The sequence below is a fragment of the Ailuropoda melanoleuca genome, chromosome 5 (genome assembly GCF_002007445.2).
Source record: "Ailuropoda melanoleuca isolate Jingjing chromosome 5, ASM200744v2, whole genome shotgun sequence".
In the NCBI taxonomy this organism is placed as follows: Eukaryota; Metazoa; Chordata; class Mammalia; order Carnivora; family Ursidae; genus Ailuropoda; species Ailuropoda melanoleuca.
In genome coordinates this window covers 55,692,413-55,711,716 of record NC_048222.1, presented here as the reverse complement: position 1 = coordinate 55,711,716, position 19,304 = coordinate 55,692,413, and the positions used below count along the sequence as shown (strand labels likewise).

At 38.1% G+C, this 19,304-nt stretch overlaps 1 protein-coding gene and 1 pseudogene across 6 annotated transcripts in view; both read right to left on the bottom strand.

The window, feature by feature from the left end:
* GABPB1 (GA binding protein transcription factor subunit beta 1) overlaps positions 1-19,304 on the bottom strand; it is a 67,072-nt gene that overhangs the window by 39,006 nt on the left and 8,762 nt on the right. The window contains exon 2 of one of the 6 annotated variants that reach the window (XM_019800936.2): positions 12,179-12,283. The exons of the other annotated variants lie outside the window; for them this stretch is intronic. The gene's annotated coding sequence lies outside the window, so the exon portion shown is untranslated. The remainder of the gene's footprint in view (positions 1-12,178; positions 12,284-19,304) is intronic. 6 annotated transcript variants of the gene reach the window in all.
* Positions 553-8,570, bottom strand: LOC117802372 (annotated as a pseudogene).

The following is a 19,304-nucleotide window of genomic DNA, read 5'->3' as shown; positions in this document are numbered from 1 at the left end:
ATAGGGAGTATGAATACATTAATTATTCAATCCCATTTTCATTTTTTATCTTTACACATAGTGCTGCAACACACCTATATACTTGGGTTAGCACTTTAATGAAAATTATTCTCAGAAGTGTAATTGCTAGATTTTTAAAATCACATTTTAATTGTGACAGACATTATCAAATTATCCACCAAAATATTATACCAATTTACACTCCCACTATCGGTATACAATGACAGCTTCTCCACAAGGTTCCCAATCCCCAAAGCCAGAACCTTGATTCCAGATCTCGATCTTCCCAAAGTCAAGGCCAAGGATCCAGTGAACTCATACTCACAAAGCTGATAAAACATTTCCTTCCAGAATAACTTTAAGAAAATGTGACCTGAGGAAATCCCACTACCACACAGGGAGAGCACCACACACAACTGTTTTCACATCTTTAAAGCTTTGTATTGGGGCGCCTGGGTGGCACAGCGGTTAAGCGTCTGCCTTCGGCTCAGGGCGTGATCCCAGTGTTGTGGGATCGAGCCCCACATCAGGCTCCTCCGCTATGAGCCTGCTTCTTCCTCTCCCACTCCCCCTGCTTGTGTTCCCCCTCTCTGGCTGTCTCTATCTCTGTCAAATAAATAAAATCCTTTAAAAAAAAAAAAAAAGCTTTCTATTAAGAGGGCATTCTTTGCATCCACCTGGGAATCAGGGGGAATGGGGATTCTCATATCATTTTTTCACCCACTTTACCAATGAAAGCCTGCTTAAAACCATGTGTTTTCACATTAAGTTTCATAGAAGGAATATTCCTCCTCTGGGAAACTTTTCCTTCTCTGGGGCATACCTACCTGTTCAAAACAAGAGCCATCATTTGACTCACCAATTATTAAATGATGATAATTTCTAACATTTACATAACACTACAATACATATACAGTGGGTATAATATAGTAGGGTATAACATAGCCGTGTGTGTGTGCGCGCGCGCAAAGAGAGACAACAAAGAACAGGAGAAAGACTGTGCCAGATACAGTCTAAGAATTTACACATACTAACTCATTCAATCTCACAACAACATCAAGGCAGAATTACTATCACCATCATTGAATAGTTGAGAAAACTGAGGCACAGAAGGTTATACTGCCCAAGGTCATACTGATAGTGGAGATTTGAACCAAGGTGGTCTGGATCCAGGGTCCATACTCACAATCACTATGCTAAACCCTGTGGTCTGAGTCCTCCCAGTGGCTAGATGTCCCCTACTGAATGCATGCACTACCAGTGCTACTCTCTGGCCTAAACACTAACCACTACCTCTACATACCTAGCTTCATTTCACATAATACACAAGAGGTGGTACAATGAAACTTAGCACCAAATTAGACTCTGATTTGCACTGGTCACCAAATGATTCATGTTTATGGGTCTTAAATTATAAAATGCTTGGAGGCAAGATGGTAGCTTACGTGTCTTTCAACTGGATCCCTTTTCCTATTTCTATAGTGTAATACTTTCCCTTAAATATCAGCAGTCCCTCAGTGTTTCATTTTTCAGCCCTCTTTTTCTTTCCCTACATTCTCTCTTCTAGCAAGTTTATCTTTCTTAGCCATGATTACCTGATGATTTTCAAATCTATCTTCAGTCCAGGCCTCCCTCCAAGCACTAGACCCTAACATTCAACTGGATAGATACCTCTACCAGTAGAGCCAAGGCACTTCAAAAGTCAAATTGTCTAAGTAGTGGCTTGTTCCATGGTTCAGAAACTTTGGAATCATCCTGGACCGCTTCTTCCACCCACCTCAACTCCAATCAGTCAAGACCTGTCACTTTTATCTCCTAAATGTCTCTTAAATCCTTCTACCTCTTTCCAATGACAGAGAGTAGGCCTTCAGTAAATATATGTTCGGGGCACCTGGGTGGCTCAGTCAAGAGTCTGCCTTCGGCTCAGGTCCTGATCCCAAGGTCCTGAGATCAAGCCCAACATCAAGCCCTGCATCCAGCTCCCTGCACAACAGGGAGTCTGCTTCTCCCTCTCCCCTCTGCCCCACCCCACTGCTTGTGCATGCTCAAGTGCGCGCGTGTGCGTTCTCTCTCTCTCTCTTAAAAATAAATAAACAGGGGCTCAATCGGTTAAGCATCTGCCTTCAGCTCAGATCGTGATCCTGGAGTCTTGGGATCGAGCCCTGTGTCGGACTCCCTGCTCCGCAGGGATCCTGCTTCTGCCTTTGCCTCTGTCTCTGTCTCTCATGAATAAATAAAATCTTTTAAATAAATAAATAAATGTTGACAGTATTTTCTCCTCTGCCACAAACTCTGTTCATCCCTCCATCCTTTCTTTCCTAGAGCACCTCTAGTGTCTATGCCTCACAGTCTTGCCTTCCTCTAATTTATTCTCCATTCTGCTACCAAACTTTTTAGTCAATCTTAAAACAGAAATCATGCCCCTTGTCAGTTACCTCAGATAAAGTCAAACTCTTTGCCATTAGATTCAAGGCCTTTCACATTTGGCATCTGTTGCCATCTCTCTATTTATACCACTCACCACCTCTCACATTATACTCCAGAAAACAGGCTGTACTGAGCTCTTTTTCTCACCTTTGGGCATCTATACAAAACATTCCCTCTGCCAGGAAGGATGTTCTGTTCTCCATGCCCACTTTTGCCATATTTATTCCTACCTGTTCTTCAGAGTTCAGCTTATCTCCTCAGAGAAGCCTTCCCTGATCCCCCCCTAATTTAAATGAAGAGTCCTTCCCGTGTATTCTTCTAGCATCTTAAGTTTCTCTCCATCACTGCATTTATCAGAGCACACTACATGTGCCTGTTTACTTGGCTACGTGTTGTCACTGTGCCTGAACTATGGTGCCTGGTAAATGGTTCAACAAACATTGATTGAATAAACATTAGACACACAGCAGAAACCCCAGAAATACCTGGGATAACCAACAGTCATATAACATTTGACTTTTTAAATGCAAATTAAGGTGACAGCTTCACAAATTCTACGAAATGTCACAATTAATAAAATGTCCACTGAATTCCTGTCAGCCTTGTTGTAACTGAAGTCCTTACAAATGAATGAGACTGGAACTCACCTGAATATTCTTTTCTTTGGCAGGAACTCAAATCGTCAGATTTGATCCAAAAAAACCTGGGGTCAGTTCTATGTTTTCTGAGGCAAAAGGGAAAACTGTGAACATAACCAGTAAATCTGGATTATGGCTTTGCCTGGGACCCTCAAAATCACTCTTGCACCTGCCATGTTAGTATAAAAAATGTGAACAGGAAACCAGAATTTATCTAATAACCAGCAACCGGTCTATGAAGCAAGATCAGCTCATGGCCACCCTCAATGACCATGGGTCAAATCAGTACCAACACGAATTCAAAGGTTTCAACTGAGTATGTTCTAGATCTGAGCTGTCCACTATAGTAGCCACTAGCCATAATGCTACTAGGCATTTGGGCAGACCAAATGGAGCTGTGCTTTAAATGTAACACACCAGTACCAAAAAAGAATGTAAAATATCTTATTAATAACTCTGATGTCAACTACATGTTAAAATGGTAATATTTTGGATATACAGGATTAAATAAAATGTTATTAAAATTAATTTCACCTGTTTCTTTTTTTTTAATGTGGCTACTATAAAACTTTAAATTCACGGCTCACATTATAGTTCTGTTGGACAGAGCTATTCTAGAACCATTAATCGAAACTTCTTGGGGGACCCGGGTGGCTCAGTTGGTTAAGCTTCTGCCTTCAGCTCAGGTCATGATCCAAGCGTCCTAGGATCAACCTCCACATCAGGCTCCCTGCTCCGTGGGAGGCCTGCTTCTCCCTCTGTCTGCTGCTCCCCCTTCTTGTGTTCTGTCAAATTAATAAATAAAATCTTTAAAAAAACAAAAACAAAAACTTCTTGAAGGCACCAACTTTAGAATTTACAAAAAGTTGCAACATTCGAAAATAAGATATAGGACATTCTCTAAGAAAAACTGCATCTGACGAACTATCCCTGTTATAACACTGGATAGACTTTCCCTTTAAAAACTAAAGGAAGATATCTTTTGGCTTTGGAAGACTTCACAAACTCACTTGGGAATGAAGCTACCCATAAATTCTACCCATACTACTACATAAATTCTTCTCTTCTTTGCAACCCCCTGCCCCTTTATCCCATTCAACTATTAGTCTCTTCTAATCACAAAGATTTATCCCGGGAAGAGACTGAGGCTTAAGAAAGAGTACAAGCAGAAGATGAAGATGAAGACAAGGCTAGAACTCTACTGGAACTAGGCCATTAGATGATTTTGAATTAATAGGGAAGCATAACTTACCCACTTACTATAAAATGGAGCCAACAAACTACTGGGTGTTATAAGCCACAACAGTGAATCTTCAATACCCTCCCCAACAATAAGAACACATACACTTAGATCCTTTCTCTCCAAACTTTCTCATATTCATCCCTTCCTCTCCACTACCTCTAGTCTTACACATTCATTGCCTCATACCTTAAACATCACAATAACCTTTTGGTTGACCTAACTCTAATTTCTCCATCCTACTGCCATGCATTCCCACTAAAATACAATTTCATTCAACTCAAACATTTATATATAAGTCTCTACATGGTCCCTATTCTCAAAGAATTCATCACCTAGTAGAGAAGACATACACCTCATAATTCCCCTGTATAAAATCCTCCTCAGTATGACCATTTAAAGAACAATTTATCAATATCTAGTAGAGCTGAAGGTAATGCCTACCCTCTGATCCAGGGATTCCACTACTAGGAAGCTGCCATATCTCCTTAACACACACACAAGGAGAGCAAACACGTATAGGAACATTTACAGAAACATTATTTGTAATAGAAAAAAAAAAGAAACTACAAACAACCGAAGTGTCCATCAACAGAAAAATATTTTTAAGTTATTATAGAATCTTTCAAATATAGAAAAGTGTATGTGTATGCATATAAATGAATAGATGTGTATATACGCAAACACACACACCCATATGCCCATCACCCACATTCTAAATTAAAAGTTGGCCATCTTGCTTCATCCTACTCCTTTCTAAAAAAGATGTACTTTACAGCTGGCACATGCTGCACTTGGTTGTTATATCTCTAGATTAATTATATTCTAGGACAATTTCCCTTCCTCCCCCCACCCCACCCTTGTTTTCCTCTCCCATGACATTAAATGGCCAATTCATCTGTATCTCACATTCTGCATTCTTTCTGGTTGCTTCCTCAAAGGTAGTACTTAATTTCTTTCATCTCCCATATTTCTTATAACTGAAAGTTAGTCTGTAAAATTTGACTAAATTTAGATTTTAAATTTGGTACAAAAAACCTTCGGTTGATACACTATACTTGATATTGGATCACATCAGGAAGCACATTTTTTTGGTTCATTTTTAGTGATACTAAGATTAATAACTAGGCTGGTTAATATCCTGATCCTTCCACTGTAAAGTTTTATTGTTTTGAGACCAACTAGTACTCTGTGAAGTATTTTGGCACCATGCAAATACCCAATTCCCAATGAACCTTTTGCCTAACAATTTTATCACCCATTAATGATCCTGGCCCAAGTCAAATATTTTATAAAAGGAGGTAACAAATTGTGACTAATTCTATAATTCTTTCTATATTTATTATCTGGCATTCCTCACTAACTGTAATACATTTCTACTAAAAAAGCAGTTCAAATGTTAAATTACCAGTTTTCAGAGTAAAGGATAGGTGTTAACAGCCATCTCCATTTGTCTGGTTTTTTTATTGTCGTATATTGTTTCAAATTACTCTCCTTATTCTCTTTTATGTTCAAACCGTCCCAATTTTGGCCAACAAGAGCCTCTTCAGGTAGGCTTTTGTTGTGTCTTTGAAAGCTTTCTTGCTTCTGGCACAAGATGTTCCAGGTTCACTAGGTATGTTCCCTGCCCCAGTCCTGGAATCAGTCATTTCTTCGAGGAGCCCTGGATTCTAAATGGAAGTATTTAAAGACCAAAACTGGGGTAATGCAAATACTCGCATCTACCAAAGTAACATACCATTTCTAGCTCCTTTCAGTGGACAGAGCTAAGAAAGAAAGATATATTTGGATGGAATTAAGAAATATATATATTAAATCCTGAACTCAAACTGACATCTATAATTCAAGTTCATCATTATAAATATTCTTTTTGCTTAGCTTCTTTGATTTCATACTTGTATTCCTATTGGTTTCTAATATATAAGCATAAAAACCTACTGGCTTTAACCTACAACACATATCAAATGATATCAAAATAGAAATATCAATATTACAACTAGTAACAGAATGAATCAAGTTTAGGATTTCTTTCAGTTCTTTTTGTCCTTAGCATATATGCCATTTGATATTGAGCTCAAAAGTCACTTGAGATTGTGTTTTCCTCCATGTATTTAAGTGACTATTCTGATATACACATAGGTTTCTGATATACGCATAGGTTCATTTGTTCTCAATTTTAGATTTTTATTTTCATTTAACTGTAACTTTTGAATGTGTGAAATATTTACATAATTTGAAAGTCAAAACTAAATAAACTCAGAAATCACATTTCCATTCCTGTTTCCTTCACACCTTTCCCACTCACCCTCTCCCCTCAACCACAAGGCAATCATTTTATTAGTTTCTGGTCTGTCTTCTCAGTTTTTCTTTTTTGCAACAGAAACAAATTAGTGTACGTATTCTTATTCCCACGCACGCATTTCTTACACCAAAAAAGCATACTACATACACTGTTCTGCACTTTGCTTTTTTTTTTAAATATATATCCTAGAAATTTCCCCATAGAGATTTACCTCATTCTGTTTTATACCCGCAGAGTACTATATGAAAATACCATAGTTTATTTTTAATTAAAAAAAAAACACTAGTAATCTTTTACTCTCTATCAATCAAAAGACCACCTTACAGTTCAAGGCCATCTATCAACTGCTCCAACCTCACACCTTCACCTCGTCCATTTTTCTCAACTTCCACTTCATAAGGGACCCCAACAGCCATCAGATTCTAAACAATTCTTCCTTATTCAATATGTGCTCACCTTATTCCAGACCCAATTCCTTCTTCCCTTGTGCTATTTGCCCAATTTAGATTGCTATATATCTTCTCTCCAAATCTGATACCTCAATCAAAGCCCATTTTAAAAATTTCTCTTCTCCAATAAGCCTTCCTTAAATGAGCTATTTCTTCTATAATGCTTCCCTTTAAACTTTCTCATAATCTATGGCAGATCTATGTTTCCCTATGTTTCCCCTTCAGTCATTAAACAAATGTTTACTGAGCATATATGTGTCAACAGAAAGTGAACAAAGACAAGTCCCTACCCTCACAGATCTTGTGTTCTTGGGGGAGCATAACAATCATCAATCAATCAATTGGTAAGGATAAATGCTATGAAGAAAATGTAGGACAGGTTAAGAAAAGAGAGAATACTGGATTAGAGATGGGGAACTGTCACTTTAGACAAAGTCTAAGGAAAGGCCTCTTTGAGGAGAGGACATTTAAGTAGAACTGTGAATTAAGGGAGGAAGGAGAGCAAGGAAGGATTCCAGAGAAAAACACCATGAAGGACAGATCACTCTTTTGGCTGCTCAGCATAAGCTAAGTACTTGCTTTCCCAGTCTCCCATGCAGCTAGGTACAGTCTTATGACCTCCTTCCAACAAAGAAGCATCCATGCTGGAATCTAATTTAGAAGATAATGCATAAAAAAGCAGGAAGTATACAGAATCTGTTATGGCAAGAATGGAAGCAGATTCCAATGACAGCAGTGGTTAGTGGTTTCTTCTTGTGACAATGTATTTTCTACTAAATTAACCAGACGAGGTTTCCAGTTTTTAGAACTAAGTTGTTGTTGGGTTTGTTTGTTTTTAAGAACTAAGAATTCTGACTGTTCCTGGTGATCCAGGGAGATGGAACAGCAATACAAGGGCCCTGGGCTAGAGGGAAAAAGGATAGCAGGATATGCAATCACAGAGCAGGAATGGGCCTTTTGGCACTAGTAAGAAGTATGGATTTTATTGAGTTTACTAGGAAGTTGTTGGAATGTTTTAAACAGGAGAGTGTTGCAATATGATTTATATACATATATGTGTGTGTGTGTATGTATATTTTGTCCATTGAGGCATTTTATTTGCACACATGTATTACATCCCTAGAAAAAGAATCCCAGGATTTTCCCACCTGCATGTTTTCGTCTTGCTTCTTTGTGGTCCATGATGCCAGCTTAGTACAATGAAACTACACTGGCAGGATGGGAGCAAATTCTTCTGCCATTTTTCTAGATCTCTGAGTTGCACATCAAATCTGGGGCTGATCACTTCACACTTGTTTAATCCACCCATGAGGCTCACAACAATTTTCCCAGTTCTGTCATCATCAATGATTTCCAATTCACCCATGTAACCATGCTTCATCATCACAGTCAGAAACCGGACAATGACTTGGAGCATGGCCTAATAAGAACCTGGTGTTTGCCTCTCTTTTTGGCATTGTTAATGCTCTTGAGAGAATCTGACAGGACATTCATGTGCACCAGTATGGAAAGGTGGTAGAAAGAGCTGATTCATATTTTTTAAGATTTTTTTTTATTTTTTTTATTCATTTATTTGACAGAGATAGAGACAGCCAGCGAGAGAGGGAACACAAGCAGGGGGAGTGGGAGAGGAAGAAGCAGGCTCATAGCAGAGGAGCCTGATGTGGGTGGGGCTCGATCCCACAACGCCGGGATCACGCCCTGAGCCTAACCGCTATGCCACCCAGGCGCCCCTGATTCATATTTTTTAAAAACTACTCCTGTTTTATATAGGTAGTCCATAGAGGAAAGCAAGAATTAAGGCAGGAATACTAATAAAATTATTCCAGGCAAGAGCTGATAGTGCCTTAGGCTAAGATGATACCTACATAATCATTTAGACTTTTTATCTTTAATTATTATATATTTAAGATTAAATCTAGCATCTAATTTTGTGCTCTCTATTCGTTACCTGTTCAAGTTCTTTTCTCTCTTGCATTCTTCCGTACTGATTCTTTTTTAATATTTTACTATTTCTTTTATTGATTTGGAAGTTATATTCTCTTATTTTTGTTCTTATAGTTGTTCCCTAGAAATTATACCATGCATTAAAGTCTAAAGTTAATCAAAATCTTGTTTTAAAAGACCTAAGCAAGCATCAACCAACGACAATACGTGGACCCTGTTTTGATTCCAATTTGAAGAAACTAAATGTAAATTTTTTATTTTTATTTTATTTTTTTTTTTTAAAGATTTTTTTATTTTTATTCGACAGAGATAGAGACAGCCAGGGAAAGAGGGAACACAAGCAGGGGGAGTGGGAGAGGAAGAAGCAGGCTCATAGCGGAAGAGCCTGATGTGGGGCTCGATCCCATAACACCGGGATCACGCCCTGAGCCGAAGGCAGACGCTTAACCGCTGCGCCACCCAGGCGCCCCTAAATGTAAATTTTTTAAAAGCTTTTTTTTTAGGGCAGTGAAAATACTTGGTATGATACCATAATGATGGACACATGTCGTTATATATTTGCCCAAATTCAGAGAATGTACACCAATAATGAATCATAATATAAACCATAGACTTTGGGTGATTATGATACGCCATGCCAGTGTAGGTTCATCAATTGTAACAAATGTACCACTCTGGTGGAGGATACCGATGATGGGGGAGGTTATGCATGTATGAGGGCAGATGGTGTNAAATGTAAATTTTTTAAAAGCTTTTTTTTTAGGGCAGTGAAAATACTTGGTATGATACCATAATGATGGACACATGTCGTTATATATTTGCCCAAATTCAGAGAATGTACACCAATAATGAATCATAATATAAACCATAGACTTTGGGTGATTATGATACGCCATGCCAGTGTAGGTTCATCAATTGTAACAAATGTACCACTCTGGTGGAGGATACCGATGATGGGGGAGGTTATGCATGTATGAGGGCAGATGGTGTATGGGAAATCTCTGTACTTTCCCCTCAAGTTTGCTGTGAACCTAAAACTGCCCTAAAAAAAAAAAAAATTTTTTTTTAAATTGTTTCGGATAGTTAAGGAAATACCTGAGAAAGTTCCCAGTTGTTAGATGTTCAGTACTTCCTTTTTTTTTTTTTTTTTTTCCGTAAGACATTTCGATAAAGGGGAATGTTGCATTAAAAAAAAAAAAAGTCATTTTGCAGATAATTAAGGAAAAGTGAATGCTGCCTAAATATATAATGATATTAAGGAATTAAGTTTATTTTTCTGGATATAGTTGTATTAGAGTTTAAGTTTATATATTTTTGAGATAAAAACAATATATTTATGGATTAAATAATTGATACTTGAGATCTGTTTTAAAATAATGAGGAATATGTAAGAAACCACTGTAGTCTTGAGTTGATCATTGCTGAAACTGGGTAATGAATACACGGGAGTTCATTATACTCTTCTTTGCTTTTACATATTTAAAGTTTTCCATAAAAAAGGTTTTTTTAAACTTACCCCCCTTCTAGACAATACAAAGACTTCAGAACCTAGAACCCCACTTAGTCCCCTTCTGCTATTGCCTTGTCTTTAATCCATTAGACATTCTTACTGTTGTATGCAGTCAAGATTCACTTTCATTTTCCACATATGTATAAACTTTCTTTACTTTTCAGCCCTTCGTACATTTCTTTCCTCCCATGCGGTAATCGATTTCATTCTGCCCAAAGTATATCCTATAGAACTGCACTAATGTGGTGCATGTGGCTATTTAAATTTAATTAAAACTTCAGTACCTCAATCACACTAGCCACATTTCAAGTGCTCAAAAGCCTTATGTGGCTTATGACAACAATACTGGACAGCACAGATAAAGAATATTTCCATCATCACAGAAACTTCTACTGAACAGTGTTGGTTTAAAATATCTTTAATGAGTGAGATGCTGGTGACAGTCTGTTTTTCTCCAAAACATCTTTATTTCACCATCATTCTTTTTTTCTTTTTAAAGATTTTATTTATTTGAGAGAAAGTAAAAGTGAGAGAGATGACAGAGCTCTGGAGAGGGAGAAGCAGACTCGCTGAGCAGAGAGCCTGATGTGGGGCTCAATTCCAGGACCCTGGGATCATGACCCTCGCCAGGGGTAGTTGCTTAACTGACTGAGCCACTCAGGCATCCCCACCATCATTCTTTAAAGATATTTTCACTGACATAAACCTCTAGGTTGGCAAGGTTTTTTCATTTCATATTGGCAGGCATCATTTTACTATGTTCTGACTTCCATTGCTGCTGTTGAAAAGTCACTCGTTGGGGCGCCTGGGTGGCACAGCGGTTAAGCGTCTGCCTTTGGCTCAGGGCGTGATCCCGGCGTTACGGGATCGAGCCCCACGTCAGGCTCCTCTGCTATGAGCCTGCTTCTTCCTCTCCCACTCCCCCTGCTTGTGTTCCCTCTCTCGCTGGCTGTCTCTATCTCTGTCGAATAAATAAAATCTTAAAAAAAAAAAAAAGTCACTCGTTTGTCTAATTCTCACTCCTTTGGGGGATATCTTCTTTTTCTCCAGATACTTTTAAATGCCCCCTTTCTCTCTCCTCTTCTTTTGGAATTCCAATTAAGACATTCTTACTCTAGCTTCCATATCTCTTACACTGTCTTTTATATTTTCCATCTTTTTGCCTCCAAGTTACATCCTGGATAATTGTCTGATCTATATTCCAGTTCAATAATTTTTCTGATATGCAATCCGCTGTAAATTGCATTAAGTTTTTAATTCAATCATCATATTTTTTTATTTCCAGCAGTTGGGTTTGGTGTGTTCAACTCTACGATGCCACTTTTTTTTTTTAATAGTTTCATGTTTCCTATCTTCGAATTTGTCATTTATTTCCGTGAATACAGTAAGCATGGTTGTTTTATCATATATCTTCTAATTCTAATATATGATGCTTATGAATATCTGTTTCTGCTGTTGTTTCTGTTCATGTTTCCTTTTCTGCTTGTACGCCAGCTTATCTTTGACTGTGTGCTGGTCAGTGTCCTTAAAAAATTATTTGTAGAGACATTTAAAATGAAGTAGTATTCTTCCAGGGAACATTTGCATTTGCTTCTGCCAAGAACCTAAGGAACACTACAAATCAGGGACTGCCCTAAATTAAGTCATGGTTTAAATGTCCCTTACCTTGCTAGGCTATGGCCACAACTTTATAGAGACTTATTTCTTTTCTCTTTTTCTCCTGCTCTGCTCAGCGCCAAGACAACTTGCCTGAAGTCCCTTGATATTTAGCTGAAAAGTAAGCAATGAAAGGGGAACAGGGATTAGCTCTGATTTATCCTTCTCCCACAGGTGTAAACATATGGAGTCTAAGCCTAATTAGGAAGGATCTCTTGTAAAACTTCAAGAGATAGGGTTGGGTAGGCTTTGAATCTTGGTTTCTGTCCACCTCTCCCCACAGTGTGATGAAAAGAAACCTAAATTTCTTGAAATCTGTAAACATACTCAGGCCAACAGTGGCTTCAGTTCTCCAGATATTCTGTTAACCTCTCTTGGTTTAGGCTCTCTTTCAGAATTTGACTTACCAGATTCCCTTATTCTTCCAGTTCTTCAAAACTCTTAAGGTGGTATTTATAGATCTTATCCAACATTTTCCAATTCTTTTCAAAAAGAGGACTGGTCTAAATAATCTAGCCCACCATTACCCAGATGTAACATCTATTTTTAAGTTGAGCTAACAGAACTTACCTATGTATTAGATATCAGTGTATAAGAAAAAGAGGAATCAGAGATGACATCTAGGTTTTCGGCCTGAAAAACTTGGTGAAAAGTGGGATTATTTGCCAAAATGAAGAGGGCAAAGTGGGATAGGTGGGTCAGGTGTTAAGAGTTTAGTCACAGACTAACTAAGTTTGAGATGCCTTAGCTAGGTTATAAGTTTCTCATAGGTATAGACAAGGTTTTCTTTTAGTGCCAGTTACACCCATAAGTTCTTTATAACACTGCTGCACACATAGTTGGTATTCAACTAACTAGAGATTTCTCTACCTCAGTACTACCGGCATATTGGGCCTGACAGTTCTTTGTTGTAGGAGATTTTTCTATGCATTGTAGGATATTTGGCAGCATCCCTGGTCTCTACCCATTAGATGCCAGGGGCACCATCCTGTCCCCCATTTTATGACATTAAAAAAAATGTCTCTAAATACTGCTGAATATCCTCTGGGGTAAAATATCCCTGATTGAGAACCACTAATGCTTCTTAATTTCTATACACTGTGCTATTACCATCCTTTCACTCAACTGGACAAAACAAAGATATACAAGAGGTAAGAATCTACCTAAGCCCTAACCGTAGCCCACCCCAAACCAGCATTTCTCAAATTATGTTTCCCAAAGCACCAGAGGACTGCAGTAGTGGTGGGTAAATGGGTAAGCATAGGTCAGAGGTGACAAAACAGTTTCACCCTCACTAAAGCAAGACCATCACCAACTGTTACAGGATTATATATGTAACATTACTGTAATTTTTTAAAGAAAGCTATGGCCAGCAAAATGTCTTCTCTTCAGATATAAAATGGCTAAAATTTTAAATCTCAAGCAAGAATTACTTAACAGCTTTATTTTATTGCTATTCCACACCCAAATCCTTATTAACATAAACCTAGAAAAGATTTACTAAATTCATCTGCAAGTCCTGGCATGTATGTACTTTATCTGTGCTCCCCCCTCCCTTTTTTTTTTTTTTTTTTTTTTTTTTACTCTAGCCAAATAAAAATCAGGTAAAAGTTGTGTGGACAAATTAATGCCTCAAAATCAGATTCTGAAATAAAACTCGTTCAGATAAATTTTAAATCCCTAACTACAGAGCAAGAGCTTGTTTTAGGCAGCACCCAGAATGCTGGGACTCCTTTTCTCCATTAGGGTAAACTTCCTTGTCTTGTATAATATACAGTTACTCCCAAATGTGCTATATAAAAAATAATTTTCATGCTCTACTATAAACTTCTCTAAACCAGTTTTAATATTGTTTTAAATATTACAGTATCATCTCAGCTACTCTAAAGATCACATCCATATACAAAGCAATTTTTATTTTTTTGAATCTCAGGTACCAAAAGATGTAACTAAATCGGAACCATGCTAATAAATTAAGTTCCTAATCCCCATCTAAGCTATGTATTTATCAATATACACTCTATTTCTCTATCTACATTCTATCTGTGTATACCAATGTCCCTATTTAATGGTAAAATTATGACGTCATTACAAAGCTGTTCTCCATAAAACCAAGAATATAAATGGCTGTAAAGTGGGATAAAAAATATTTACTGATGACTATTTATCATTTATTTATTTATTTATTTGAGAGAGAGAGAGAGAGGGAAAGCATGCACATGGGGAGGAGGGGCAGAAGGAGACAGAGAAGCAGACTCCCCACTGATCAGAGAGCCCAATGTGGGGCTTGATCCCAGGACCTTAGGATCATGATCCAAACAGAAAGCAGACACTTAAGTGACTGAGCCATTTAGGCACCCCTATTGATGACTATTTAATATTCATGTTTAAAAAAGCTCAAGTTCCAGGGTGCCAGGGGCTTGGGATTGAGCCCCATGTCAGGCTCCCTGCTCAGTGGGGAGTCTGCTTCTCCCTCTCCTTCTACACCTCACTCGTGCTCTAATAAATAAAATCTTAATGAATAAATTCAAGTTCCATATCTAAGGCACATAAACTACACACACATAGACATACACACACAAACACTAAACTAAGGAGGACTAAGTATTCATCAATTAGCATGTCTAGAACTTCCCACGTACCTGCCAAAACTTAATCTTCCTCCTATACCTCCCTGATGTTGCTACCACCCTTTTTACCTCCCAAATTAGAAATCTTAGTTATCCTTAACTTCTTCCTCTCCCTCATGTCTTTACACACAGTTGGTCATCAAATACTGTAAGGTCTACTTGGCATCTCTTTTTCTCTTAAATTATTTTTTCTTAACAGGCAATAGTTTTATATAGCTCAAAAATCCAAACCCCAGGGCGCCTGGGTGGCTCAGTCTTAAGCGTCTGCCTTTGGGTCAGGGCCTGATCCCAGGGTCCTGGGATCCAGCCCCGCCCTGCTCTGCTGGGAGCCTGCTTCTTCCTCTCCCACTCCCCCTGCTTGTGTTCCCTCTCTTGCTGGCTGTCTCTCTCTGTCAAATAAATAAATAAAATCTTTGGGGAAAAAAAAATCCAAACCCAGAAATGTATACACTGAGAAGTCTCAGTGGAAGCATTTGTACTATTACCACTCCCCCCAGACACAAGTAATCACCTTTGCTAGTTTCACGGGTATCCTTCCACTACTTCTATTATTACCAAAAGACAGCATTACTACATACACTGTTCTCCACTTGCTTTTCTTAACACATCCTGGAGATCTTTCCTATTAGTTCATAGACAGCTTCCTCATTTTCTCTATAACTGCTTACTATGCTATTGTGTAGACAGGTCTTAGTTTATTATGGATGGACACTATTACTATTATATACAACACTGCAACTAACAACTGTGTAAATGGATCATTTCATTTCATGTAACTATAGGATAAATTCCCTGAAGCAGGATTGCTGAGACAAAAGTAAGTACAGTTCTAATTTTGATACATATTGTGAAATTATCCTTATGTCATTTATAAATTAGTCCTCTTCTCACCGCCTTTACCACTGCCATTTTCATGCCCATATTAATAAAGTACCTGCTTAACTGGTTTCCTTCCTTCCCCAACTATTGTCCATCTTATTGTCAACTGATGGTTATTATTTTAATGAATTTGTAAATATACACTGTAATATTCTAATTTTAAAATTCCAAAGATTACTGAAAAAACTAGTTCCTTCTAATCATCCCTCCCTATCTCTACTCCCAAAACCCAATCCTCTATCCAGCACCCAAGAGATAAGCACTATTATCAGGTCAGGATTACCTTACCAGACCATATTCTTTGCATTTGCATGCATGTATGCGTAGCTGCCCCTCCAAAACACAGGATTGCTCTGGGTTTTTTCCCTTATGTATATAAATAGTATCATACTGTACATACTGCTCTACAACTTAGTACTCAGTATATGTCATATTAACTTCTTCAAATTATTACATGTTATTCCATAGCATGAATATAGAAATTTACTTGGTCATTTTAGTACTGTGACCAGTTTATTTTTCCAGTTTTTCCTTACTACTATAAACTGCTGCAATGAACATACTTGTACGTGCCTCCTTACACACATATACTAGTGTTCCTTTAGTGCAGAAAACAGGCAGATTTGCTGGGAATACCATTTCAAATTAATAGATACTAACAAACTGCCCACATCAATTTAGACCCCCAAACCAACTTATACTCCCAACAACAGTTTATAATGTTTTTATTTCCTCACAATATAGCCAATTTTAATATTAGTAAGCTTTTAAAATTTTGCCTATATTAACTTCCTGCTTTAATATGTATCTCTCAGGGGCGCCTGGGTGGCACAGCTGTTAAGCGTCTGCCTTCGGCTCAGGGCGTGATCCCGGCGTTATGGGATCGAGCCTCACATCAGGCTCCTCCGCTATGAGCCTGCTTCTTCCTCTCCCACTCCCCCTGCTTGTGTTCCCTCTCTCGCTGGCTGTCTCTATCTCTGTCGAATAAATAAATAAAATCTTTAAAAAAAAAATATGTATCTCTCAAATTACTAATGAGATTGCATCACGTATCAAATATTTGTTGGCCACCTGTGTTTCCTTGCCTGAAACTACCTATTTGTACACTTTGTTTTTCTATGTCACTATTTCTTTGTAGGAGTGAATCATATATATTTATTTGTTATATGTGTTGCAAATATTCCTCCCAGTCTATTTGAGATTTCTATATTTTGAATATTGTCATAAAGTCTTACCCTGTGGTTTGGTCAAATTTGTCAAAATATGTTCCTAAAACATACAATCGTGTATTCCAATCACCTACAGAATACAGAACTTAACCAGATGTATATTTAACTTGAAGTGAAAAATAATTTAAATAGTTGGCCCCTTACCATTCTATTTCATAGACATAAATGCCAGAATTACCCTGAAATGTGAACCTCTCATTTCCTCAGTACATCTCAATTCTCAAATGCCTTTTTTTTTTTTTCCAAAGATTTTATTTATTTATTTGACAGAAAGAGAGAGACAGCCAGCAAGAGAGGGAACACAAGCAGCGGGAGTGGGAGAGGAAGAAGCAGGCTCCCAGCAGAGCAGGGAGCCCGATGCGGGGCTTGACCCCAGGACCCTGGGATCAGGCCCTGAGCAGAAGGCAGACGCTTAACAACTGAGCCACCCAGCCGCCCCTCTCAAATGCTTCTTATAGAGTAAACTTAACATCACAGTGGGTCAAAGTTTAATGTTTAAAAAAACTTTTTTTGGTACAACATAGCCCATAAATGCAAGCCAACTTCCTCTAAGGCACAGCTGAGGAAACAGCAATGTATTTCATCACTTGAGGAAAAACTGGCTGTACTGGACTTATTGAGAGATGGTATCTCTACTTCCCATGTAGCAACTTCCTACAATGCATTTCGGACCTTTTTGGATCTGGCCCGTGCCTCACTGAAGCCTCATCAACTCACCACTTCCCACTTGCACTCATACTCCAACAATAGTTACCTATAATTACCCCTACGTACTATTCATTTTGTGATACCATTTCTTTATGTGTTACTCTGCCTGAGAAGTCTTCTCCTTGCCCCAAGTTACCTCACCACATATACACATTCTTCCTCCAAAACTCAGTTACCTCCTCCAACAAGCTCCTGCTGACCTTTTCAGCAAAAAGAATTAATCATTTCTATTTTCTCATTGTGCCCTGAACCTATTTTCATCAACATGTGTATTCCACTCTGTTACAAGGATTTGTTTACAAGCTCTCCTCTCCTATAAGCCTCAGGAAGTCAGGCTGAGTTTATCTTATCCTTATGCATTTAGTATTCAGCAGTTTCTAGTATCCCACTCAATAGCTATTTGCCAAATTAAACAAGTCCTCTCTATTCAGCAGTAAACACTAAAAACCTATACACAAAATAATTGAAATCGTGATCTTTAACTGAAGATATTTCACAACCTAGAAGAATATGTGGATTATAATAAAAGCAGTCTGTAGAAAAGTATTACGTTTTTAACTGTGAAATCATTTAGTGGGCTAACCCCAACATTTAAAAAAATATCAGCATATATTAAATGTAGTAAAGGTTAAGTTATTTCATGAAACCTTAGTTCCAGTTATACACATACACACACACACACACACACACACACACACAACGTGTATATATGTTATTGATGCAAAGTACATGTTTTACTGTAGGTCACAATAAAAAAAATAACTTGAAAGCTACTTCCATTGCTGCTATATGGATTCAGAGAACCCTTAAACTAACAAACAAAATGATGTAGTCAAGGAAGGCTTCTTCAATGAGAGACAACATTTGGAGCATAGTCTAGCTCCCCACATCCTTTCTAATCTCACCTATCACTCCTCCTTATTCATTCTGCTCAAGGCACACAAGCCTTAGGAATTATTTGAACAAGCCAAACATATTTACACCTCAGGGTCTTGAACATGTCTCTTCAGCCCAGAAAGCTCTTCACTTATATAACATCATTTACTCCCTCATTCCAAGACACCCAGAGATCTTTCCCTGACCACCTAAAATAGCAACCACCTCCAACCACTCTAACCCGTTATCCAGTTTTATTCCTTTTCATGTCACTCGTTACCACCTGATATTTATTTACTGTGCATTTCCTCCCCCCTCATCCCGAACGTCAGCCCCAAGAAAAGAGACACTGTCTTCTGTTTTCATTACTGTAACACCACTAGGACAGTGCTGGCATAAAGCAAACACTTCTGAATACGCTGTGACAGGCCTATCAAGGAAAAGGAAAAGGAAGAACACAGGGAATTATGCCTGAGCATGGTAATATTATAGAGGAAACAAGACTGAAATAAGGTTGAAGAAGCAGAATATGAAAAGGTTTGAAAGAGAGAAAGCAGTTTGGACTTTATTTTGCACACAGTTGGAAGTCATTCAATGTTTTGAGCAAACGGTGATCCATTCAAACATTTATTCGGTACAAGTTCAATTCACTTTGTGTGGCATGATGGACAGCACAAAGGTCAATAGCACATGTTCTCTCCTCCAGCTGTTCAGGTTTAAAAGCAGTGGGTTCAAAAACAGTTTCAGGAAAATTATCCTGGCAGCCATTGCAGGATGGATTGGAAGAGGAGACTCCAAAGTGAGAATGAGAAA